The sequence below is a fragment of the Apodemus sylvaticus genome, chromosome 3 (assembly GCF_947179515.1).
Source record: "Apodemus sylvaticus chromosome 3, mApoSyl1.1, whole genome shotgun sequence".
NCBI lineage: Eukaryota > Metazoa > Chordata > Mammalia > Rodentia > Muridae > Apodemus > Apodemus sylvaticus.
In genome coordinates this window covers 135,250,610-135,277,709 of record NC_067474.1, presented here as the reverse complement: position 1 = coordinate 135,277,709, position 27,100 = coordinate 135,250,610, and the positions used below count along the sequence as shown (strand labels likewise).

General features: G+C 41.1%; 1 protein-coding gene and 1 pseudogene across 1 annotated transcript in view; one reads left to right on the top strand and one right to left on the bottom strand.

Annotated features, from left to right (window-relative positions):
* Scmh1 (Scm polycomb group protein homolog 1) overlaps positions 1 to 26,682 on the bottom strand; it is a 136,383-nt gene extending 109,701 nt beyond the window's left edge. The window contains exon 1 of the mRNA XM_052177218.1: positions 26,418 to 26,682. The gene's annotated coding sequence lies outside the window, so the exon portion shown is untranslated. The remainder of the gene's footprint in view (positions 1 to 26,417) is intronic.
* On the top strand, positions 20,486 to 21,355 carry LOC127681205 (40S ribosomal protein S2-like; annotated as a pseudogene).
* Positions 26,683 to 27,100: the final 418 nt, after the last annotated feature.

Sequence of the window (27,100 nt, the reverse complement as noted above, 5' to 3'; positions counted from 1 at the left end):
ATTTACAAGATGTCAATATAATAATTTCAGAACCAATTGATAGTGATAAAATCAAAGTTTTATTCCAATATTTCTAACCTTGTAAAATCATAGCTACTTGTGGCTGGAAAACGCTACTCGGGTACATATCAGCAGCCATCTTCCTTCTTCCTACCCTGAGATGCTCCTCTCTCCAACAAAAGATTTTTAAAATACAATATACAGCTACTTAGAGCACTGGAAATAGAGAAGAGTGTCACCAAAGAACTAGAAACTTGAAGGAACTTTTGTAATATAAAACATAAACAGGGCTGGAGAGATGGCTCAGCCGTTAAGAGCACTGACTGCTCTTCCAGAGGTCCTGAGTTCAATTCCCAGCAACCACATGATGGCTCACAACCATCTGTAATGGGATTCAATGCCCTCTTCTGCTGTGTCTGAAGACAGCAAGTGTACTCACATACATGAAATAAAAAAATCTTAAAAATAAATAAATAGCCGGGCGGTGGTGGCGCATGCCTGTAATCCCAGCACTCTGGGAGGCAGAGGCAGGCGGCTTTCTGAGTTCGAGGCCAGCCTGGTCTACAGAGTGAGTTCCAGGACAGCCAGGGCTATACAGAGAAACCCTGTCTCGAAAAAAAAACCAAATCCAAAAATCAAAAAAAGAAAAGAATAAATAAATAAATAAACAAACAGAGCTTTTTGGAAAAAAATCATTCAAAGCTGAGCATCTCTTTGAACAAACACAGTAAACAAATAATCAAACAACCCACAAAACCTATTTACCGCTTGGATCCACCAAAAGGTCTAATTTTCCTGAGAGAGAAGATGGGAAGAACTAAGATTCCAAACTCCATGCTAACACCCCACTCTGCATGAAAGTTAAAACTACCGAGTTGGACTTGAGGCTACTAGGTCCAAATTGTGCAGTGCTGTTTTTATTCATTTTGAAAGTTCTTTAAAGGGGGAAAAGCAAAGACTAGAATTTAAAATATCCACTCTAAATGAGACATCCCCAAAAGACCAGCTCAAAGTGTCCTTTATATAACACTGGCTGTCCTAGAACTAGCTCTATAAGCCAGCTTGGCCTTGAACTCAGAGATCCTCCAGCTTCTGCCTTCTAAGTGCAAGGATTAAAGGTGTGTGTTGCGGCCACCTGACTCCAAAAATATTTTAAGGAGAAAGCAGAAGAAGCCACTCTCACATTTCCCATTCTCTTCCTTAGAGCTGGTTATAAAAGCTAAGGAAGTTTTCCTCACTTTCCCTCAACACAAGTCCTAAGACCCTCGCAGTAAAAGTTACTTCTACACCAGGAGGTTAAGTAATCAAAGGCACAGATGCCAGGAAAAATCTGAACAGACTGTCTGGCCCTAATTGCTGAAGCCCCTAAGTTACTACCATTATACTTCATCTCCTTTGCTTAATTTTATTTCTCCCTGACTACTTCATCAAACTTGGCATAAAAATACACAAACCATTGATTATTATGTCCTTATAAAGGCTCAGATGTCGCGGTAAAACTTACAAGAGTTAAATGGGTGCTTTTCTCTTGTTAATGTCTTCCATTATATGGAGATAGGCAATGAACCTATGATAAGAAGATGGTTTCCTCCCTTATAGTGTATACATTAAAAATAGTTTAAATGCTTTACTGAAGCTGCCACCATAAAGCTTAATGAAGGACAGCAGTAGTGCAAGGGTCTCAGTCTACAACGGAGGTTGAAGGAGAGAATGGACACTTGCTTGGAAGCTGTTTTATAAAGAATGACCATTCCTCTCAAAAACTTAAGTTAGATGACATCTCAACTACATAAATACGCACATCATTACCTGCCTACAAACACATACACATCTGAGTCTCAGAATAACTTAACCAAATTATTTTGATATCAATTAATATAAGCTCAGCCAAGTTGGAGATCAAAATCTATACATAGGCTTGAAAGCACAGGCTCTTTAAGTCATCTCTACCATTAACTTTGTGATGTTGGTTGTGAACCAACAAGCTGTCTCTACAGCTCCTTTGTCACTTACTGCTGAAAGGCATCTAACAAAGTTACTATCTCAGCTATAGTAGAGAGGCACTTTAAATAATAAGGATAATAAAATCATTTTACAAAATTCAACTATAGTGATTTCATCCAGTTTCAAAATCCTTTATAATTTTCAGTCATCTGATTCACATAGTAACTTATTTGTTTTAGTTATTTGTATATTTGTACACAGCAAACTCAAAGTTTTAAGATTTGCTTCAGGACACTTTTCCAGCTCATCTTCTCTTTTCTTCTTCCTCCAAGCTGTCCTACAAGACTCATCTGCTACACACCGGAAAGGGGGAGGGGGGGGGACACATCTTGCTAACTTACAACTCATTTTTTACAACTTAAAAAATCAGTTAAATTTCTCTCAGCCTTCCTGACTCTTTTCCGTTGGTAAATAATTCCTCTTCTATACAACATTTATAGCTGGTTCATACTTAAAACATTCAAATCACATTATAATTCTCTCTCTCTCTCTCTCTCTCTCTCTCTCTCTCTCTCTCTCTCACACACACACACACACACACACACACACACACACACACACGTTAAATTTTTAAAATAAAATTTAAAACTAAATAAAATTAAAGTACACTCTTACCAAGTTAGAAAGCACATAGCACTAAAACAGTATTTGGATTTTGGAAAGTATATGTTTCAAAGGAAATAAAACAGAAACCTCACTCTTTTAACTAAATTGTGCATAACAATGGCAGTTGCCCTAAAGGTCCCTGTTAGCACTCAGTGCCCCAGCTGGCCTCTAGAAGGTTCATTACTTTCATATTACCACTGTGGCAATTTTTTAATGTGCTCAATGCAAGGAAAATAAATTGAAATGACAGTCCTAGCAATCAACATTTACTAGAGATTCCTCTCACCAATAGTGCCAAGTCTTCTTAATGTTTAGCTCTGTACCCCATTTTTTAATGGAGTTATTTGGCTTTCTGAAGTCTACCCTCTTGAGTTCTTTGTATATCTTGGATATAAGCCCTCTGTAGGATGTACGATTGGTAAAGATCTTTTCCCAATTTGTTGATTGCCGTTTTGTCCTTTTGACAGTGTCCTTTGCCTTTCAGAAACTTTGTAATTTATGAGGTCCCATTTGTCAATTCTTGATCTTAGAGCATAAGCTATTGGTGTTCTGTTCAGGAAATTTTCCCCTGTGCCCATGTCAAGGGTTTTCCCCAGTTTCTTTTCTATTAGTTTCAGTGTGTCTGGTTTTATGTGGATGTCCTTGATCCACTAGGACAGGAGCTTAGTTCAAGGAGATAAGAATGGATCGATTTGCATTCTTTTGCATGCTGACCTCCAGTTGAACCAGCACCAATTGTTGAAAAGGCAATCTTTTTTCCACTGGATGGTTGGTTGTAGCTCCTTTGTCAAAGATCAAGTGACCATAGGTGTATGGGTTCATTTCCAGGTCTTCAATTTTATTCCATTGATCTACTTGCCTGTCACTGTACAAATACCATGCAGTTTTTAACACAATTGCTCTGTAGTACTGCTTGAGGTCAGGGATACTGATTCCCCCAGAAGTTCTTTTACTATTGAGAATAGTTTTAGCTATCCTGGGTTTTTTGTTATTTCAGATGAATTTGAGAATTGCTTTTTGTTTGTTTGTTTCTTTGAGGCAGGGTTTCTCTGTGTAGCCCCTGGCTGCTCTAGAACTCACGCTGTAGACCAGTCTGGCCTCAAACTCAGAAATACGCCTGCCTCTGCCTCTCAGAGTGCTGGGAATAAAGACATACGCCACCACCGCCCGGCTGGAGAATTGTTCTAACTCTATGAAGAATTGAGTTGTGATTTTGATGGGGATTGCATAGAGTCTGTATAATACTTTTGGCAAGATGGACATTTTTACTATATTAATCCTGCCAAGCCAAGAACATAGAAGATTTTTCCATCTTCTGAGGTCTTCTTCGATTTCTTTCTTCAAAGACTTGAGGTTCCTGTCATACAGATCTTTCACTTGTTTGGTTAGAGTCACACCAAGATACTTTATATTGTTTGTGGCTATTGTAAAGGGTGTCATTTCCCTAATTTCTTTCTCAGTCTGTTTATCCTTTGAGTATAGGAAGGCTACTGATTTGCTTGTGTTAATTTTATATCCAGCCACTTTACTGAGTTGTTTATCAGCTGTAGGAGTTCTCTGGTGGAGTTTTTTGGGGTTGCTAAAGTATATTATCATATCATCTGCAAATAGTGATAATTTGACTTCTTCCTTTCCAATTTGTATCCCTTTGACCTCCTTTTGTTGTCTAGTTGCTTTAGCTAGAACTTCAAGTTCTATATTGAATAAATATGGAGAGGGCAGCCTTGTCTAGTCCCTGATTTTAGTAGGATTACTTCAAGTTTCTCTCCTTTTAGTGTGATGTTGGCTATTTATTGGTTTGCTGCATATTGCTTTTATTATGTTTAGGTATGGGCCTTGAATTCCTGTTCTTTCCAAGACCTTTAACATGAAAGGATGCTGAATTTTGTCAAATGCATTTCATAATGAAATGACCATGTGTTTTTTTTTCTTTCTTTATGTAGTGAATCACATTGATGGATTTCCGTATATTGAACCATCTCTGCATCCCTGGGATGAAGCCTACTTGGTCATGGTGAATGATTCTTTTGATGTATTCTTGGATTCGGTTGGCAAGAATCTTAGTGAGTATTTTTGCATCGATATTCATAAGGGAAATTGGTCTAAAGTTCTTTTTTTGTTGGATCTTTGTGTGGTTTTGGTATCAGCAAAATTGTGGCTTCATAAAATGAGTTGGGGCTGAGCGGTGGTGGCACACGCCTGTAATCCCAGCACTCTGGGAAGCAGAGGCAGGCAGAGTTCTGAGTTCGAGGCCAGTCTGGTATACAGAGTAAGTTCCAGGACAGCCAAGGCTATACAGAGAAACCTTGTCTGGGGGTGGGGGTGGGGGTGGGGGGGGGACCCAAAAGAACCAAAAAAAAAAAAGTGTAATGTTCCTTCTGTTTCTATTTTGTGAAATTGTTTGAAGAGTATTGGTATTAGGTCTCCTTTAAAGGTTGATAGAATTCTGCACTAAAACCATCTGGTCCTGTGCTTTTTTTGGTTGGGAGGGTACTGTGCTTTTTTTGGTTGGGAGACTGTCAATGACCACTTCTATTTCTTTAAAGGTTATGGGACCATTTAGATGGTCTATCTGATCCTGATTAAACTTTGGTAGCTGGTATCTGTCTTGGAAATTGTCCATTTCCTCCAGATTTTCCAGTTGTGTTGAGTATAGGCTTTTGTAAGAAGATCTGATAATTTTTTGAATTTCCTCAGTTTGTTATTTCTCCCTTTTCATTTCTGATTTTGTTAATCTGGATACTGTCTCTGTGCCCTTTGGTTAGTCGGGCTAAAGGTTTATCTATCTTGATTTTCTCAAAGAACCAGCTCCTGGTTTTGTTGATTCTTTGTATAGTTCTTTTTGTTTCAACTTGGTTGATTTCAGCCCTGAGTTTGATGATTTCCTGCCTTCTACTCCTCTTGGGTATATTAGCTTCTTTTTGGTCTAAAACTTTCAGGTGTGCTGTTAAGTTCATAGTGTATGCTCTCTCCAGCTTCTTTTTGGAGGCACTCAGAGCTATGAGTTTTCCTCTTAGCACCGTTTTCATTGTGTCCCATAAATTTGGGTATGTTGTGACTTCATTTTCATTAAATTCTAAAAAGTTTTGATTTCTTTCCTTATTTCTTCCTTGACCAAGGTATCACTGAGCATTGTTCAGCTTCCACATGTGGGCTTTCTGTTGTTTTTGTTGCTATTGAAGACCACCCTTACTCCATAGTGATCTGATAGGAGGCATGGGATTTGTTCGATCTTCTTATATCTGTTGAGGTCTGTTTTGTGACCAATTATATGGTCAGGTGCTGAGAAGAAGGTATATTCTTTTGTTTTAGGATGAAATGTTCTATAGATATCTATTAAATCCATTTGGTCCAAAACTTCTGTTAGTTTCACTGTGTCTCTGTTTAGTTTGTGTTTCCCTGATCTGTTCATTGAAGAGAGTGGGGTGTTTAAGTCACCCACAAATATTGTGTGGGGTGTGATATGTGCTTTAAGTTTTAGTAAGGTTTCCTTTACAAATGTGGGTGCCCTTGTATTTGGGGCATAGATGTTCAAAATTGAGAGTTCTTCCTGGTAGATTTTTCCTTTGATGAGTATAAAGTGTCCTTCTGTATCTTTTTTGATGACTTTTGGTTGAAAGACGATTTTATCTGATATTAGAATGGCTACTCCAGCTTGTTTTCTGGGACCATTTGCTTGGAAAACTGTTTTCCAGCCTTTTGCTCTGAGGTAGTGTTTGTCTTTGACACTGAAGTGCATTTCCTGTATGCAGAAAAATGTTGGGTCTTGTTTACGAATCCAGTCAGTTAGTCTGTATCTTTTTATTGGAATTGAGTCCACTGGTGTTAAGAGATATTAAGGAGTAGTGATTGTTGCTTCCTGCTATTTTTTGATGTAATTTTTATGTTTGTGTGGTTATCTTCTTTTGGGTTTATTGAAAGATTGGTTTATTGCTTTTTCTTGTGTGTAGTTTCCCTCCTTTTGTTGGTGTTTTCCATTCATTATCCTTTGAAGGGCTGGATTTGTGGAAAGATACTATGAAGTTTGTTTTTGTCATGAAAAACCTTGGTTTTTTCCATCTACGGTAATGAGAGATTTGCTGGATACAGCAGTCTGGGTTGGCATTTGTGTTCCCTTAGGGTCTGCATGACATCTGCCCAGGCTCTTCTGGATTTCATAGTCTTTGGTGAGAAGTTTGGTGTAATTCTGATAGGTCTACCTTTATATGTTACTTGACCTTTTTCCCTTACTGCTTTTAATATTCTTTCTTTGTTTAGTACATTTGGAGTTTTAATGATTATGTGACGGGAGGAATTTCTTTTCTAGTCAAATCTACTTGGAGTTCTGTAGGCTTCTTGTATGTTCATGGGCATCTCTTCCTTTAGATTAGGGAAGTTTTCTTCTATAATTTTGTTGAAGACATTTACTGGTCCTTTAAGTTGGAAATCTTCACTCTCTTCTATACCTATGATCCTTAGGTTTGGTCTTCTCATTTTGTCCTAGATTTCCTGGATGTTTTGGGTCAGGAGCTTTTTGCATTTTTTATTTTCTTTGACTGTTGTATCAATGCTTTCTATGGTATCTTCTGCATCTTAGATTCTCTCTTCTATCTCTTGTATTCTGTTGTTGATGCTTGGATCCATGACTCCTGACTTATTTCCTAGGTTTTCTATGTCTTGAGTTGTCTCCCTTTGTGATTTCATTATTGTTTCTACCTCCTTCTTTAGATCCTGAATGGTTTTGTTTAATTCCTTCACCTGTTTTGTTGTGTTTTCCCTTAGTTCTTCAAGGGCTTCTCCCTGTTTACCTGTTTTTCTTTAAGGGAGTTACCTATGTCCTTCTTGAAGCCCTCCATGAAGCTCTCCATCAGCATCATGACCTGTGATTTTAAATCCAAATCTTGCCTTCCAGGTGTGTTGGGGTATCCAGGACTAGCTGTTGTGGGAGAAACAGGTTTGGATGGTGCCATATTGTCTTGATTTCTGTTAGCAACATTCCTACGTTTGCCTTTTGCCATCTGGTTATCTCTGGTGTTAGTTGGTCTTGCTGTTACTGCCTGGTGCTTGCCCCTCCTGTGTACCTGCAGGCCTATTTCAGCAACCCTGGGTGACCTGCTTTCCCCTGGCACAAATTGCTGTGGTGCTGCCAAGCACCTAGGTGCAGGTAGAGTCCTGGTTGGGTGTGTCCCAAGTGATCCTCTACTCTGGCGATCTCTGCCTACCTATCTGTTACACAGTCACAGGAGCAAAGATGGAGGCTGAGACACTCTCTTGTAGTTGTATTTGGGTATGTAGCTCTGTGGCTCCGATCAACTTTGGATATAGGTTGTGCTTGCTGTCTCCTCTGCACCGCTGGGTGTATAGCTGGCTTCCTGAGCCATTTGGAGATGGCAGGCTGTGGCCAGGGATGTTCCCGATCAGAAAGTGGAAACCAGAAGTCTCTTGCCAGAGGCCTCCAGATAGGATCCTCTGATCTGCAGGGCCTGTCTCACCTGTGCAGGTTGCTCTATCCCATATTTTTCATACACACAAAATCATACCTACTCAACTCATGCTAATATACAAAGGTAATAACTATTAAAACATTTTTAAGCACCACACAAACAAGTCAAATAAAAACTATATATATATATATATATATATATATATATATATATATGAATGAAATCATTTTTGTTCACAAGCCAATATGAGGACATATTCACAATTCTGCCAAATAATGGCATTGTGTTTTCAATTAAGAAACAATATTATATGGTAAGAATTGTTTACATTTGTCTGAATGCTTTCAGTTGACCTACACTTAGCATATTTTTGATACCTACGTTTATGGCATAGATATGAGAAAATTTATATGACATCCAGTTAGCATATACTCTGGCATATAAGTCTATCTATAGATTGCAGTTTGTCAGACCTATAAAATGAGTCAACCATTTGGCATATCATTATGAAGAAATATGTTTTAATTAAATTTCAAATAAATAGCATCTAATCTTTTAGTCACATTTCTTTAATTTCACCTAACACACTCTTTTTGTTCCAAGATGACAACTAAGTGATTACAATATATTTACTTGTTCTATATTCTTAAGCTTGGCTTGGCTTGATAGCTTCTTACACTTCTTCTTTTTTTTTTTTATCATGTACACATTTTTGAACAGTACCAAACAGCTATTTCTCAGACTGGTCTTCAGCTAGGATTTGTTTAATGCTCTTGTCTTTAATGCTCTTTAATAAGGAGATGGTGATATAGGCTTGTTAAGGAAGATACTGAAGCCGGGTGGTGGTGGCACACACCTGTAATCCCAGCACTCTGGGAGGCAGAGGCAGGCAGATTTCTGAGTTTGAGGCCAGCCTGGTCTACAGAGTGAGTTCCAGGACAGCCAGGGCTATACAGAGAAACCCTGTCTTGAAAAAACCAAATCCAAAACAACAAACAAACAAACAAAAAAGGAAGACACTGAAGTGAAGTTCCTCTCACCTGGATAAAATACATTGGTGAGAGAGCTCACCTATTGTAAGTCTTTCTCTGGAGCACCAGGCAGTTACTGTTAAAATACCAAGCATTGTTAAAGTACTATTAAAACTGATTAAGTCTGGGAACTAAGAAGATGGCTTAGTCTATAAAGTGATGACTGTACAAGCATGTGTTCTTGAGTTTGAGGCCCAGCATACAGGTAAAATGTGTATGGTGGTATGTACCTGTAATCCCAGTGCTGGGAAAATAGGGGAGAATCCTTAGAGCTTGCTGCCTAGCCAGTCTAGTCAAATCTGTGAGTTTCAGGTTCAGTGAGAGACTGTCACACAAATTAATACCTTTTTTTTTTTGGTTTTTTATTTATTTATTTATTTATTTGGATTTGGTATATATACATATATATATATATATACACACACACACACATACACACACACACAGGTATACACATAAAAATAACTACTAAGGTCACAATTAATGTTGGTAAGTTCTTTTTTATTTTATTGCAGGGGCTAGAGATAGGTCAGTGGTTAAGAACACCAAGTGCTTTTCCAGACAACCAGAGTTCAGTTCCCAGAACCCATACAGCAACTACAAATAGATCTGATGCCTTCATCTGGCATCTACAAGTACCAAACACACAAGTGGTACACAAACATACATATATGCAGATAAAACATCCACAGACATTAAAACTAATTTAAAAATGAACAAAGATATTAAGAGATGAGGATGTGACCCTACAATTGAATTCTCTCTTGCTTCCTTGATTGTTGAAGTGGGCTCAAACAGCCAGCCAGACTACTCTTTCAGGAACACTAGCTGTTTCCAACATTCCATGGACACTTTGAAAACACTGCATAAGGACTAAAGCTGATTTCTCTGGCTCCTAAAGGTACAGCCTTGGCCAGGACTGTTTAAAAACAGTTTGTACCTGTCTTTTTGCTATTATAAGCCTCAGAGTAAACCCTAGATGATCCTGTAACCATTTCCAACAAAGACAGAAGGAGCATTTTTCCTGGTGGGACTACTGTGGCAGGTGCTGAAAAGACATTGATTCAATTGGTGTAAAACAAACCTTCATCTTAATGCCAGGATTGCTATGACTAGTGCAAATGCCCATTTTCTGGCTATATGAGCAAGCAGTTTGGTTACTTGACTGAGAAACAAGTCCTCTGCCATTGCAAAATTAGGCACAAGTAAAAGCTTCTTGGGTGGCTTTTTCTTGTCTACTAGTAGTGGGGGCTGAACTAGTATCAAAAAGGGAGAAGCAGCAAAGAAAGTAGAGCAGGAGCGACAGCAAGACAGCAGAAAAGCAGACAGAGGAACAGCCAGGATTCTGAACTGCAAAAGCAGATCTGACTGTATGGACAGGACCACAAGACTGGTGGTCAAGTGCAGCACACACAGCAATGGCAACAACGGTGGCTGAAAGCATCAGAAGACACCTTCCGAGCAGTAGCAACTGGAAAGAGGTCATAGTAACAAGAGGGAACTGAACATCTAGGGCAGAAACAAGGAGAATGGCAGAAGTGGAAAGAGAATAGCCAGGTAGTGGTGGCGCACGCCTGTAATCCCAGCACTCTGGGAGGCAAAGGCAAGCGGATTTCTGAGTTCGAGGCCGGCCCTGGTCTACAGAGTGAGTTCCAGGACAGCCAGGGCTACACAGAGAAACCCTGTCTCAAAAAAACCAAATCCAAACAAAACAAAACATAACAAAAACAAAAAAGAAAGAGAATAGACTTGAGGCTGACAAAGAACTGAAGGTTATAAGGAACCCGAGAAGAGAAGCTGCAGCCCCCCTAGTCACTTGAAGAGTTCCTGAGAGCTGACAAGCCCTTAGGAACAAGCCAGAGGTCTCAGGCACCCCAGGCCAGGAGCTGTAAAATTGACAACTGTCAAAGGCTAGGAAATCTCAATTTCCCAAGCCAATGAGGGAGCTGGAATACTGTAGAGCTAAGGGCCTGGCTTCCTGAAGCCTGCAGGAAAGCTTTAACACTAGAAGGTACTCTCTGTCTGCTGCTTCTCCACCTGTCTACTGTGGTGTCCTCTGCGGTCAAATGCCAACTGGCACTATGCCAAGGACTAACACTTGCACTTTGCTGTGCCTAATCACTGCTTCTAACCTAATAGAGCAAAAGAACCCCACCAAGTGAATTGGTAATAAAGTCATCAAGGGAAGAAACTATCTCATCCTCCTTTGTATCATTAGAGAGTTTGTAAGTGACAGGTTGAGATGGGAAAACAGATGCAGACCAAAGGATGACAGAGTACAGACTCTTCTAAAAAGAACATACATTTTTCTCAAATTCAAAATTAACCTCAAGCTGAGAAAATGACCCAGTTGGTATAGTGCTTGCCATGAAGCAAGTTGTAATCCCCAGAACCCATTTTTTTTTTTTTTAAGAAAAGCCAGATATGGTAATGTGAACTTATAAACTTCGAACTGGAAGGCTAAGACAGGATGAGGATCCACAGGGTGCCAGCTGGCTACCCAGCCAGCCTAGCCTAACAAGGGAGCTCCAGGTCAATGAAAACCCATCTCAGCAACAAGGTGGACAGTATTCCTGAGGTTTCCCTCTGGCTTCCATATGCATGCATCCCACCTGCAAGGATACCACACAAGCAGAAAGAATCTTGATTAATTTACTGAAGCAATTCATTCTTCTACTTAGATGTTAATCAATTTTCTGTCACTAACAAATACCTAAGAAAGCCTACTAATGAAGAGAAAATATTTATTTTGGCTCAATTTTTGAGAATTCCACCCACATTCTATTGGTCCTGTCATTCTGGGCCTGTGGTAGGTAAAACAGCATTGTAGCAGCATAAAGCTGTCTATCTCATGGTAGAAAGCAGGAAAAAAATGAAAGATACTGAGGTCCCACTATTGCTTTTGAGAACATGCCCCCAATAGCCCAGAGACCTCCCATTAGGCCCTTATTTTAAAGGTTCCAATAGCATCTAAAGCACCAAACTGGAGACCAAGTCTTTAACAAATAGGCCTTTTGCGGGGACATTTGATACCTAAACTATAGCATCAGGATTCTAGTTTGCCTATACTGTTTGATGAAATAATATATATTCAATAAACATGTGCTAACTGTCATAAATCAACTTAAAAAGTCCTAAAATTGTAGAACACTGCTGGGGACAGTGTAAATGGGAAAGGCAATGGAGTTAAGCCAGGCTGGCCTATGTTTAAAACTGTGTCCTAGCCTGATATGGCTATCTCCTGCTAGAGCCTCACAGATACAGAGGCAGATGCTAGCCGCAAACCATTGGATTGAGTGTGGGGTCCCCAATGGAGGAGTTGGAGGGAGGACTGAAGGAGCTGAAAGGGTTTGCAGCCTCATGGGAAGAACAATGATGTCGGCCAACCAGACCGGCCAGGGCTCCCAGAGACTAAGCTATCAACCAAGGGGTACACATGGTTCCAGCCACATCTGTGGCTGAGGAATGCCTTGTTGGGCATCAGTGGGAGCAGAGGTCCTTGGTCCTATGAAGGCTTGACAGAGGCCCCAGAGTGGGGAAATCAAGGGAGAGCAGGTGGGAGTGGGTTGGGTGGAGGGGCATTGTCACGGAGTGGGAGGGAGGATGGGTTGGAGGTTTTCTGGGAGGGAAGGAAACCAGGAATGGGAATAACATTTGAAATGTAAATAAAGAATATATTCAATTTTAAAAAAATGAAAGAATGCTACAAAACAAAAAACAAAAAACAAAAACAACTGTGTCCTAGCATACATTTCTTAATTGTGGCCAAATATCTGAGACTGTGGTCTATTTTTTTTTAACATATCAAATGGAACTAATAATACTTATACAAGCAGCTAGCGAAAATGTTCCTATGTTTCAGTGTATCTAGAAGATACCCAAGCTACTCAAGAAAGGTTACCCTCCTCTCCTGCTTAGTTTAGTACCTTATGTGAAAAAGCTGTCCTAAAAACTATACTCTAGAATAAGACAAAATATGTACAAACACACATAAAGAAGATCTGGCTGCCACTTTGATACATTGGATAAACTCTGAAGCAATTTCCCATGCTTTCCCCTCCCCTACTCCATAAAACTAGTTCGTGCATGATATACAGCAGCTCATCAAATACCTGATGATATTTGAGTCAGAGTCAATAGAGCTAGATTCTGGTTCTCATGCCTTTGCCAAGCTATTCCTTTCATTGGGCCTCATTTTATCACTGAACAACTAACTACCAGTCCCAGAACCTGAGTTAGAAAAAGTCTTAGACATTGCCATTGCCTAAATCACAAAGCCAGCAAATGGAAGAGTAGGATTGAAGAGGGACTTTCAAACCACCAAGTCATACAACTATGTCCAGACTGTTGAGGTTTTTTTTTTTTTTTTAATTAGATGTATCTGTGGGAGCAGGGTATGTGTGCACACATGTGCAGGTGCTCTTAGAAGTCAAAGGCATTGGAACCCCCTGGAGCTGGAGTTACAGAAGGCTGTGATCTACCCAGTGTAGGTGCTGGGAACTGAATTCAAATCCTCTGGAAGAACAATGCCCACTCTTAATCACTGAACTATTTCTCCTGACCCCAATTTCCAGGTTGTTAAACTCTGCTTTATATCTGACCCTATCATCTTTTTAAATTAATAGGATTATAATCACTAGCCCAGAGAAATGGTAGTTAAGTTGAATAATTAGTATTCTGAGAACTGTACCTCTATTATGTTGGTGTCATGTACTAAAAGCAAATGGCTTTTTTAAGTGAATGCTGTTTTAATATTTTTGTTTTGACTACCTTGGGTCTTTCATACTGATAACTATTTTTGTTTAACTTATTGTTGTCCCCTTGACATTCAAAACACTCTTTCCAACTGATTTTGTTTAGAAGTTTTGATCATATACATAGAATGTGGTCCCAGGCTGCCAGAGTTCAAATCTTAGTTTTACTATTAGCCAACTTCCTGGCCTTGAGCAGACTTTTTAAAGTTCTATGCAGCTGTTAGGTGCTATATAGACACATGCTGTTGTACCTGTTCTTCCTCTTAATCCCTTCTTTCAAGGCATTTCTTTGGCCAACACTATTCCATTCAAAGGGGTCTTTATCTCTTCCTATGGGAAGCTGTCTTTTCATTAGCTCTTTCTCAAAAGTTCATATGCTGTTCTCACTACAGAGGCTTCCAAAGGTCTCTTCCTCTTCTGCCTAGGCAGACTGCTGCTCTCACTTTTGTATTCTGATAGTAATTTGAATGTATTCCAACCAAAGCATTTGTTATGCTAGATTCAAAGAGTTTAGGTAATTTAATACAGCCTGTATTAGGCTATTACAGACCTACAAAACCAGAAATTTCATATGATTCAACTTAATTTTATGTCTTTATACTTCTGCTATCTTCTTCCCGTACTATACTCATAAAAAGGGCTATACATTGATATTTAAAACACAACTGGCGAGATCATATTTTTAACTATAATGGATAGATAAGATACATATATTCACTACATAGCTGAAATACTTAAGCTTTATATACTTATTTTCTCAAATTTACTCTATGCTCAAATTTTTGTGAGATTTACAAGTTCATTTTCATTATCACATGTAATGATATTAGGTAAAATATCAATATTTTCATTCTTTTGTTGAAAGATATTTGAATTAGTTTTTATTTCTTTTATGAGACTGGATATCTCTAGGTAGCCCTGGCTGTCCTAGAGCTCAATATGTAGACCAAGCTGGCCTCAAACTCACAGAAATCCACTTACCACTCCCTCCTATGTGCATTAAAGGCATGTGCCGTCATGCCCGATCTTAGTTTTATTATTTTGCTATAATCATGTGTGAATATTTTTTGTTTCTTTTTTCTGTTTTTTAGTGATTTATTTTTGAGGTTATAATATTACATTATTTCCCCTTTCCCTTTCCTCCCTCCTACTTACCCTTCCTTACTCCCTTCCAAATTCATATCTGTTCTTCATTCTTGTTACATACATATATGTATACATAAGTACAACTTGCTTAGTCTATATAATGTTATACACATGTATGTTTTCAGGTAATAATGTTTCCGTATTGGATAACCGATTGATGTCCTCTTCCTTGGGAAAGACTCTCTCTCCCATTCTCGGCATTCCTTAATTGTCTATAGTTCTCTGAGTAGGGAGGAGGTCTTTTGGATTTCCCCACTCCTTTACCCACTGTTTTTCCCCTTCGGCCTCTTTAGCATGTCTCTTGTTATCCCTGTTCAACTCATGTTTAGGCAGCCATGCTGGTGAGGCTTTAGGGTGTAACATTTTACTTTCAGCAGGTATAGCCAAATTGTTTTCTGCTGTAGTTGGGTAATTACTAGTCTCACCAACAGTAGCCAAGAGCTCTTTTAGCTCTTCTTCATCTCCAATAACTTTTGATATTGCAAGGCTTCATTTTTGCCAATTTGGCAAATACAAAATGGCATCTTGTAAGAATTTAATTTGTCGTGGTATATGCCTTTAATCCCAGCACTTGGGAGGCAGAGGCAGGCAGATTTCTGAGTTCGAAGCAAGCCTGGTCTACAGAGTGAGTTCCAGGACAGCCAGGGCTATACAGAGAATCCCTGTCTCGGAAAGAAAAAAAAAAAAGAATGTAATTTGTCCAAATGATTAATAAACATTTAGTCTGTCTTATCTGTTTACTGATTTGTCTTGTTTTAATCCACTAAAAGGGATTTTTATTATTGTATTAATATTGGCTATTAAGTGTAACACAAGTTTTTTTCCAACTCTATGACGTATCTTTTTTTTTAATTATGGTATCCATCTTTATAATAGTTTACGTACTAGTTTTATGTCAATTTGACACAAGCTAAAGTCAGCAGAGAGGAGGAATCCTTAATAGAGAAAATGCCTTCTTAAGATCCAGCTGTAAGGTATTTTCTTAATTAGTGATAAAATGAGGAGGACCCAGCTTATTTTGTGGGTGGTGCCAATCCAAGGCTGGTAGTCCTGAGTTCTATAAGCAAGCCATGAGGAGCAAGCCAGTAAGCAGCACGCCTTGATTGCTTCTGCCTCCATGTTCTGCCCTGTGTGAGTCCCTGCCCTCGGTGCTTTTGATGATTTCCTGTTATACGGAACTGTGAGCAAAATAAACCTCTCCTCCCCAAGTTGCTTTAGGTCATGGAATTCCATCACAGCAATAGTAACCACAACTAAGACATAGGACATGGGTCATAGTAGTGTCTGAACACAAATATTTATTAGATACAAATAAATATTAGACACAAATAAATATTTGTTGATGAACAAATGAAAGCCTGTAAAACTGCAACAACAACAACAACAACAACAACAACAATGGGTCTAAACTCAAATAAATATTCTCTTACTTTGGAATTATGACCCTTTATGTAAGTGTTTATACTCCTAATTTTTATTCTATTTTTTGGGTCAGGATTTTTCTACATAACCCTGCCTGACCTGGAATTTGCTTTAATTTTGAAAAACAAATGTAATATTATTTGGAAACTTTCTGGAACAGTAAAATACTACAAAATCAGAAATGGAAGTCTAAACTTTTTATTTGTTTATGAATGAATATATTGACTTTTCTGTTTTCTCTCATACTTCACAGGACACAACAGTTAAAACAGTCCCATTTCCACCATGTTAGATTGTCCCAGAGGAATGTTTATATAAGTGTTTTAGGATTTCTACTGCTGTGATAAAACACTAATCAAAAACAGCTTGGGGATAGCACAGTTTTTAGTTCATCCTACACTTTCTTATCACAGACCATTATCAAAAGAAATCAGGCAGGGACCTTGAGGCAGGAACTGATGGAGAGGCCATGGAGGGATGCTGTTTGTCAGCTTGCTCACTAGGGTTTGTTCAGCTTGCTCTCTTCTACCACCCATGACCACCTACCCAGGGGTGGCACTGTCCATCAATCAAGAAAATGCACCATCAGCTTACTCACAGGCCAATCTGGTGGGATCATTTTCTCAACTGAGGTTCCCTCTTACCAAATGATTCTCTCAAGGTTGTGTCAAGCTAACATAAAACTAGCTAGTACAATAAGAATGGTGTGTTGGGGGCTGGAGAGATGGCTCAGCGGTTTAGAGCACTGACTGCTCTTCTGAAGGTCCTGAGTTCAAATCCCAGCAACCACATGGTGGCTCACAACCATCCATAAGGAGATCTGACTCCCTCTTCTGGAGTGTATGAAGACAGCTACAGCGTGTACTTACATATAATAAATATATAAATCTTTAAAAAAAAAAAAAGAATGGTGTGTTGGGTGGGGCGGTGGTGGCGCACGTCTTTAATCCCAGCACTTGGGAGGCAGAGGCAGATGGATTTCTGTGTTCGAGGCCAGCCTGGTCTACAGAGTGAGTTCCAGGACAGCCAGGGCTACACAGAGAAACCCTGTCTTTAAAAAACAAAAACAAAAACAAACAAAAAAGTGAATAATATTTATAATCAATAATGAGGGTAAAAAAATGCAGCAGCACTTATAAGCATCAAAAATTAAGAAAATGATGACTATCAGGAAAACCACTGTGAGGTTCAGTAATACACACCATATTTTTAGAAAGAGGTCAAAAGAGGCAGTGAGCCACTCTGAACAAAACAGAGTGTAGTAAGACCTGGTTTGGAGGAGTCATTCTGACACTCCTAGCTGTTCACAATTGGGCATATCATTTTCTCAATCTGCACTTCAGTTTCTCATCAGAAAATCCTGTTGACAATGTCTGGCATCCCATTATTAGGATTAGTACATACTTCAAATTTAAAAAGATGTACACAACATATGTCACTATTCTGTAGTTATAATTATCTTCCCTTCTCCACATCTTCTACCTTTCTACTGTGACCTGTAGCACCTCCATAGCCAAACTGGACATTAACTGCTCTGAGGGTTAATTGCTAGTACTGTTGTAACAAATGCCAAGAACAAGGCCATTTAGTGACTGAGGGAGATATGGCTGACAGCTGTTTGTGAAGTTGCGTATGGGTAGCTAAAGATAGGCTAACACTCCAAAGAACTATCAGGACTGCAGAAGGATATGAGTCCTAAGTATGCAGGTGGGCTTAAACCAAGTGAGCAGCTGCCTGATAAGAGAATGTAACGGAGGGGCAGGCAAGGGAAGAAAAGTCCTCACTTACACCGCATGCAGTGATGGAGCCAGCAAGGTAGCCAAACACTGAAGGGCACTGAGTCCCAAGGGGAAAACAAATGTTTTAGGGAAGAAAGGATAATCATGAAAGTAAAATACTGCTAAGACACGGACCTGTCGCCTTTCATACTTTTGCCCACTTTAGCACCAAGGAGGAAACTGATGACCTTGACTAGAGCAGTTCCCAGGCCTCTGCCACTTTACAGTGGTAACTAAACTGAATTCCAAAAACCTTTAAATCTGTTTCTTTTATTTTTGAAATAGGAAGACTATTATTTCATGAGTATTTGGGAAACTGATACAAGCAGCAACAATAAACTAATATATACATGAATGCAATATACAATGTACAGCACTCAGCCGGGCGGTGGTGGCACACGCCTTTAATCCCACCACTTGGGAGGCAGAGGCAGGTGGATTTCTGAGTTCAAGGCCAGCCTGTTCTACCAGTTCCAGAACAGCCAGGGCTACACAGAGAAACCCTGTCTCGAAAAGCCAATGTACAGCACTCCTTCACATAGATTATGAATTTTTTTAAAACTAGCAGAAATCTTGAGGTTCTATAGAACCCAACAGGTAGCACCCAACTGCTTCTATTTTCAGATTAGGAAACTAAACCTTATTAAGTCAAGACATGGTAAAAACAAAAAGTGAGGATCTGCAAGATGGCTCAGCATGTGAAGGTGCTTGCTGCCAAGTCTGATGACATGAGTTTAAATCTCAGGACCTGTGACTTGACTTTCACATGTGCACCAACACACACACACACACACCTCTAAAATAAAATGTATTAAAAAGATGAGAAAGTATATATATATATATATATATATATACATACACACACACACATACACATACATACATACACATACAGTGTATCCAGTGTATACAACTTAAGTTTGTATAAAGGGTAAGCAGTTTACAAGATTTCATTGATAAGGTGTGTGTGTGTGTGTGTGTGTGTGTGTGTGTGTAGGCATCAGAAGAGAGAAAAAGGTTAGCAACCAGGAAAAGATGGGGCTCAGAGATTTAGTTTAGGCAAACAGAAGATGTAGGAAAACAGAGATATGTAATTTAGAGCAACTTTGTTAGAAGGAAAATGAGACAAATATCCTTTTCATGGTATCTACATTTTTAAGCAGTTGGCCATATTGATATGTTGAGACAAAGAAGAGGAATTAAAAAGGTCAGAAGCCTGAAAAGAGAGCTGTTGGGTTTCCGTTGTTGTCTTTTTACAGAAGACATTATAGAGAACAGGACAAAGAAGTAAGTGTGTAGTAAAAGTCCAATGGCAGCAGCAGTGCAACGGTGTGGCTTGTCTCAGGCTGGGTAACACTGATGCAGACAAAGAAAGAGGTCAGTCTGAGTCAACAAGGTTTATGACTTCAGCCATCAGGGACAGAAAACTGGAACATGGAACTAGAGGGAAATGATGAGAGTGAATTTTAAAAGTATGCTAACAAAATTGACCTGGAAAGAGAAGGAGTGATAGGTCGCTGGATGACCTAATGAGGCTAATCAAAGGCCAGGCAGAGGAGGAGTTCTAAACAAAACTGCTCACTTTCATTGATCACTTCAGAGGTGAGCAGCTCTAGATGACAAAGGATAAAACAGGGACATGCATCTGATACAGGGATGATCTCTTGAGTAGAAGAAACCAATATTTTGGAGGAAAATAATCTATGTGAACACGGAAGTCACTCAGAATGAGGAGAGTAAAGGTTGTAAGGGGGACAGTGTGTGCCATATCCTAAATGATAAAGAAGATCTGTGTGTAGCACCTATTCCAGAAAACCATAGGCATTTTAACAAGGAAAAGACATTGTCTGGAAATAGTGGTGACAGAAAAATTAGTTATCCTCAATTTTCCCATTGAGATGAATGTAGATGATATTTTAAAGGGTTACAGAACAATCAATATCCTTGTCAGAACTCAATGGGCACACACACCACCACCAGTGAAATGGTCAACACAGGAAAACAGGAGTTTGGAAGAACATGTAAAAATGCTTAAGAAGAAGAGAATAAGGCTTAGGAGAGAGAGAAAGAGGAAGTCAGGACAGACAAGAATAATAATACCAGGGGCTGGTGAGATGGCTCAGTGGTTAGGAGCACTGACTGCTCTTCCGAAGGTCCTGAGTTCAAATCCCAGAAACCGCATGGTGGCTCACAACCATCTGTAATGTGATCTGACGCCCTCTTCTGGAGTGTCTAAAGACAGCTACAGTGTACTTACATATAATAATAAATGCATCTTTAAAAAAAGAACAGTTGCTTCTTCTTCTTCGGGAAAACACCAAATGGCAGATGACGCCGGTTCAGCAGTAGGGCCTGGAGAACCTGGGGGCCCAAGATTAGGAGGCCTCGGCGGCTTCCGCGGAAAATTCAGCAGTGGTCTTTGGGCCAGGGGCCATGGAGGTAAAGCTGAAGACAAGGAGTGAATCCCCCGTCACCAAGCTGGGCCTCCTGGTTAAGGACATGAAGATCAAGTCCTTGGAGGATAATCTACCTGTTCTCCCTGCCCATTAAAGAGTCTGAGATCATTGACTTTTTCCTGGGCGCATCCCTAAAGGATGAGGTTCTGAAAATAATGCCAGTGCAGAAGCAGACTCGGACTGGTCAGAGGACCAGGTTCAAGGCATTCGTTGCTATTGGGGACTACAATGGTCACATTGGTCTTGGTATTAAATGCTCCAAGGAGGTCGCCACTGCCATCCGAGGGGCCATCATCTTGTCCAAGCTCTCCATCGTCCCTGTGCAGAGAGGCTACTGGGAAACAAGATTGGCAAGCCCCACACGGTTCCGTGTAAGGTGACAGGCCACTATGGCTCTGTGCTGGTGAGTCTCATCCCTGCCCCCAGAGGCACTGGCATTGTCTCTGCTCCTGTGCCCAAGAAGCTCCTGATGATGGCCGGTATAGACGACTGCTACACATCAGCCAGGGGCTGCACTGCCACCCTGGGCAACTTTGCCAAGGCCACCTTTGATGCCATCTCCAAGACCTAAGCTACCTGACCCCGGACCTCTGGAAAGAGACTGTGTTCACCAAGTCTCCTTATCAGGAATTCACTGATCATCTTGTGAAAACCCACACCAGAGTCTCTGTTCAGAGGACCCAGGCTCCAGCTGTGGCTACCACATAGGAGTTTTTACCACAAGAAAAATAAAAGAATTAAGTGTGGGGGAAAAAAAAAAGAACAGTCACCGGACAGTGGTGGCGCATGCCTTTAATCCCAGCACTTGGGAGGCAGAGGAAGGCGGATTTGTGAGTTTGAGGCCAGCCTGGTCTACAGAGTGAGTTCCAGGACAGCCAGGGCTATACAGAGAAACCCTGTCTTGAAAAAAACAAAAAAACAAAACAACAACAACAAAAAAGAACAATAATACCAAAGATGACAAATGACTAAAGAGGCTGGGAGACCAACAGTTTCTGGGTTTATCCAACCATAAGGTTATCAAAACAACTCATAGCAGAAGGTTCTTGATAGCTAGAGTTAGCATTAAAGCTTTGGCTAAGGTATCAATTTCAGATAAGGAAAGGGGACCCAACATTTCAGTGTCTTCTGTGACCAACAACTACCAAGAATTTACTCACTCTCTTCAACCTTACAGCTATACCTTCCCTCATTTTATAAAGAAGCTGAATGTCGGGGCTGGGGAGATGGCTCAGTGGTTAAGAGCACCGCTGCTCTTCCAGAGGTCCTGAGTTCACTTCCCAGCAACCACATGGTGATTCACAACCATCTGTAATGGGATCTGATGCCCTCTTCTGGTATGTCTGAAGACAGCTACAATGTACTCACATACATAAAATAAAACTTTAAAAAAGAAAGAAGCCGCTGAGTGTCTGAGAATCAAAGTGACCTGCCTCTATGCAGTTAATATTAAGCAACAATGAGAGACCTGGGCTTTGTTTTAAGTCTAAGACAGTATAATGGGAAAGAATCTCTTTTACCAATAAAATCCAGTGTCTGACTGAACCTATCTACCAAGTAAGGTCCTTGCAAGGATTAAACTTCAGCTTCAGAACAAACCATAACAGTTACTTTGTTAATCTGAAATTGGCCTACAGGAGGACTTATTTTCAAAGAGGATTTATTTACTTCAAACAAAAATCTGAACTTCTGAATTAATGCGTATAATTGAACACACAGTGAACTGAGGTAGGTAAAGAGGACAACCTATCACTCACTAATATATCTGGAACCAATTCCAAACTGATAAGTGTTGAGGCTTTCACAGAACAGCTCAGTCCGTTTCTCTAGCCACATAGCCTGTTGCTGACTTAAACAAAGACCCAAATTTGTGTCAAATCTAATAATTTGAAACAAAAATACTCTATACTTGATAGAGTATACTTGGTATCTAACCATAATTATTATTTAATCTACTGAAATATCTCCAGGGACCAAAGAAAATTTATCTTGAATATGAAGACTAAACTTATTTCCAAATGTTGAAAGCGATTGCTCTTTCCTACTGTACCTTTAGCTCCCTTGGGTAAAAGAGCACTTACTGCATTCTGCCTAATAATTTAGTAAGTGTCGGGGGGAAAGCTTTTATTTCTGCAAGCAGAGCATAAGCCGATTAAAAAATAGAGACAAGAAAATTAACATTTACTTTACTTATATAAAGAGCCAGTTGCTTTTCTAGTGCCTCTTATGTTATGTAAACTTTGAAATTCTATGAAATAAGAATTTCTTTTTATTCATTTATTATTTTTTTTTAATATTTATCAGGGTATTTACAGTCATAAGGTTAGAAAGCAACAGAGCATAGATGTGAATCCTGGTGTTTCTAAATCCAAAACCAAAGACTCTTCTACTAGACTGTCCCAAAAACATGGGTTAATCTCACTGCTTTATCTAATTGTTTCCTACTTACCTACAAGCATCAGAGAAAAATCTCTTTGTATATGGGCAGAAAAGATTCAATGTATAGTATTTTTCCCTTATTTTCAAGACTCAAAAGACTCTTTGGTGCAAACAATATTTGATGTGAGCCCTGAATAAAAATGAGATCAGAACCCTGCTTGTAAGAAAGGAAAGGTAAAAACCCGACTTATCCACTCCTGCATTTACAAGTCCTCCTCTGAGGCTTGTGCCATCTGGCAATACCATTTTCTGCCCGCCTGCCTCCTGTGTCATCTACTACCTCAATTAATCCTTTATCTTAACTGCACCTGGGTCATCCCATCATCCTAAATCACTTTGCTGTCCTCACAGCTCCGTCATACTCCACTTCAATGACCTTCGCTTCCGTTTTATTTCAGTTAGCCATCCCTGAACACACATATATACACACATATCTAGTTGTCACCTAGAACAGTTCCACATCAGACAACTTTATTATTTATAATAATAAACTAATATTTTATGTTCTAACCACAATCTATTTTCCTCCACATTACTTCCATTATATTTGTCCCCTGGTCTAACTCAAAAAATTGCTAAACCTAAGAATAAAAAATAAATAAAGCCATCTTCAAATGTTTCCTGTTTCAAGTAATGACACCATCCTCCCATGGTCATCCAAGTCTAAGGCCTGAGTACAACACAAATTATTCCCTCAAACACATAAGACCTCATAACCTTTCTCAAACTCATTTCTTTTTCATCCCTGTGACCATTTTTAATGTTACTTCAATCATGTCTAGATTTTTTAGTAAGCCTTCAGTGATTAAAGAACATCCCCCACTGAATTAATTTCACAATGTTTATATATACAAGGTCCACCATGACACAGCCTCTGCCTGACTGCAGCTTCATAATTTACTACATTTTATCTCTACTGTTACATTATTGGCAGTCACAAAATGCTGTGGGTTTTGTGTGTGTGTGTGGGGGGGTCACTCCTTTTCTCACACTTTTCCTTTATTTGTTCTATTTTCTCTAAGGCATATTCTACTCCTCTTGGCCCCCTTATCACCAAAGCCTGGGTTCATTCTCCCCACAGCCCTCCCTCAAAGCCTGCTTATTTAGTTCAAAAGCCCTCGGTCTCTTATTGAGATAGTCTGTGTAAGCACCACATCAGTCCAGCTCCACACTATACATTACACAATGCCTGACACATGGTAGCAGGGAAGGATAAAGGCTACAATACAGCAAGTTTAAATTTCATTGCAATGCTCATACCAGTGTGTTCCCAGTTTTGAATCCTTACACTGGAGGATTCAGAGACTTCTCTACCTATACAGTTCTGTACAGAATGGTGCCATATAATTTTTTAACAAGTTACACAAAAGTGAAACAGGATTTGTACAAACATACCAGAAATTAAAATCTGACATGAGTGGGGCTGGAGAGATAGCTCAGTGTTTAAGATCATGTATCTCTCTTCCAGAGGAACCAAGCCCAGCTCTTAGCACCCAACTGTTATCTTACAAATGCCTATAACTCCAGCTGGAGGGAGATCTTATTCCTCTGACCTCCACGGACAACTACATATAAACACACACACAAATTAAAAATAAATACTTTTAAAAATTTTGACAAACGTTCTACAAACTTTAAAATCACCAAACAATTCAAGAATCAAAGACGTAAGAACAAAGATAAACATGGTTCTGACTGCTGGTATGTGCTCGCCTTAGTTATAAAAACAGTGAAACTTCACTCAGATCTTGAACAAGGTCCCAGATGCAGAGCTTAGTATTTTATCTACAAGGCCATCACTTCTCTGATGGGCTTAAGAAATTACTTGTTTGAAGGGATGCTTAGGCAAAGGGTCTAAGAAACTGAAAAAAAGATCCTTTTTAAGTACTTTAACCCTACCGTACCACCAAGGCTAAGTGACTTAAAAGAAATAAACTTAACAAAAAAAAAAAAGAAATGTTTTTTATTGAGCAACAGAAAGTGTTGTTTTTCACAGTAAGTTGAGGCCTTCTGTTGGCAGGGGAAAAGGCAGAGTTCATTGTAGTAAAGCAGTTCTCTCTCCAAGCAAATATTAAATTGCAGCTTGGCATCAATCTAGGGCTCAGTCCTTTTTAGAGCAAAAATAATCTCTTTTATCTGCATGATATATTACACTGTACAATCTTTTGATATACATTAGCTCACTTGATGAAGTGTTCAATTTTTCAAAGGAAGAGAAACCACAAAACAGGATGATCTCTTTTAGCTTGGGCGAACACATGCTACTCTAGGCTTTCCCTCACGGCTCCCAGCCCCCACCCGCTAAGTTCAACGCAGCACGAAATGAGGAAGGGAGAATACTTTTTATTTAAGGTCAGTCCTATAGGGTCCAAGCTCTTCCCTCAGAAACGGTTGAGCGTGGTCTCTCTGCTCACAATAAGCTCTTCTGTGAGGGCAATATGGGCAAACTAGTGCTCATCAAAGGAGCGGATCCAAGACCAGAGGAAAGGGAAAGACTAAAGGAATTGGGAGTTAGCCAAAATAAGACTCAGGGGACCCGATTACTATCTTCACTCTTAACAGCTGCCCCTGAGGGAAACGAAGCAGAAAGCGGGGAGACAGCCTGGAGACCGCGTTCCTTTCTACCTAGAACCAAATTCCCCCCCCAGGGCCAGCCTGGATGGTCTTACTTTGGAAAGGTATTAGGACGGAATAAAAGCCGTCCTAAAAGGCTCGCCAAATGATTAGGGTATTATTCGGAATTTAAAAGATACTTCCATTCCGAATAGAGTAGGGGGAACCTGGATGACTCTCAGTCCTCTTCGCTTTTGGGGTTCACTCATCTACCTGGGAACCCCTTTCACTGCTGTGCTCCAAGGTTGTCCGCCGCTCCCCGTCTGAGGTTCGAAACCTGCTGTAGCCGCCGGGTGCTGGCCCGGCTCCAGGCAGGTGGCACACGTGAGTTTCCTCCCAGCCCCGGGACGCCGGCACACAGCCCACGGCGTCCACAGCGCCCACGGCCCCCGGTGCTCCGCTGCTGGAAGCCAGGCGAATCCCTGGCGACGCGTCGCACCAACCCGAAAGAGCCCCCGCACTGGGCCCGAGCCAGGCTTCCCGGATCCGCCCCAAGCCCTGCTCCCCGCTCCGAAGGGGCCCTGCGTGGGGACTCGCGCGCCGCGCCCCCGGCCGACCCCGGCGCGTCAGGCCGCCGCCGGACACTGGGCCCGAGCGGATGCGGCGCAGGCCGCCGGGGTTCGGGCCGGGTTGACACGACCGCCCGAGGGCCGCGGACACGGACAGAGGGGTCACCGGGCGGGGACTCCGTAAGGCGGGCCCCTCAGGGCCCGGGCCCGGCTGGCGGTGGCAGCGAGGCGCTTACCTGAGGGCGACAGCGGCGCGGGGCGCGGGCGGCTCACTCACTCCCTTCCAGCCGCCATGTTTCCGCTGCGCAGGGAGCGAGCGAGGACGCCGGCAGGGGCGCGCGGCGGCTCAGGAGAGCGGCTCGGCTGAGGCGGCGGCGGGCGGCGGGGGGCTCCACCGAGGCGGCGGCCGAGGGGCGGGAGGCGGGGGCGAGAGCTGCCCGGCCCCGCCCACCAGGGACTCCAGCCGCGAGGTGGCGCGCGCCGCGGCCGTTGGGCTCGCGCGCGGGCGCGCGCGCGCGGGGCGGCGGGAAGGGGCGACCCCGCTCGCGCCTCCTGGCCTCGCGACCGCCTGCCCTAAGAAGAGCCGGGACCCACTGTATGGCTCGCGTCTCCCTCTGAGGTTCCAGGTTCGAATCCTGTAGGCCCTCAGCCCCCACCCGGCTGGTGGCCGACTATGGAGTGACCTTAAAAGAGTTCCTTCGCACCTTTTCTCTTTCCTATGCTCAAGCAGGAGGAAGAATGCTAGGAAGAGAAAATGAGTGTGCCCCAAAGGCGCAACAGCACTTACAAAATCAGGCCTTCTCTTTTGCCCCGGAGTTGGCTTTGAATCTTAGCATGCTACAGATGGTGACCCTGAGTTCTTCCAAAGATGCTCCCTCAACCCCACACACAATTGCATTTCACTAATGTGATGTTTTGG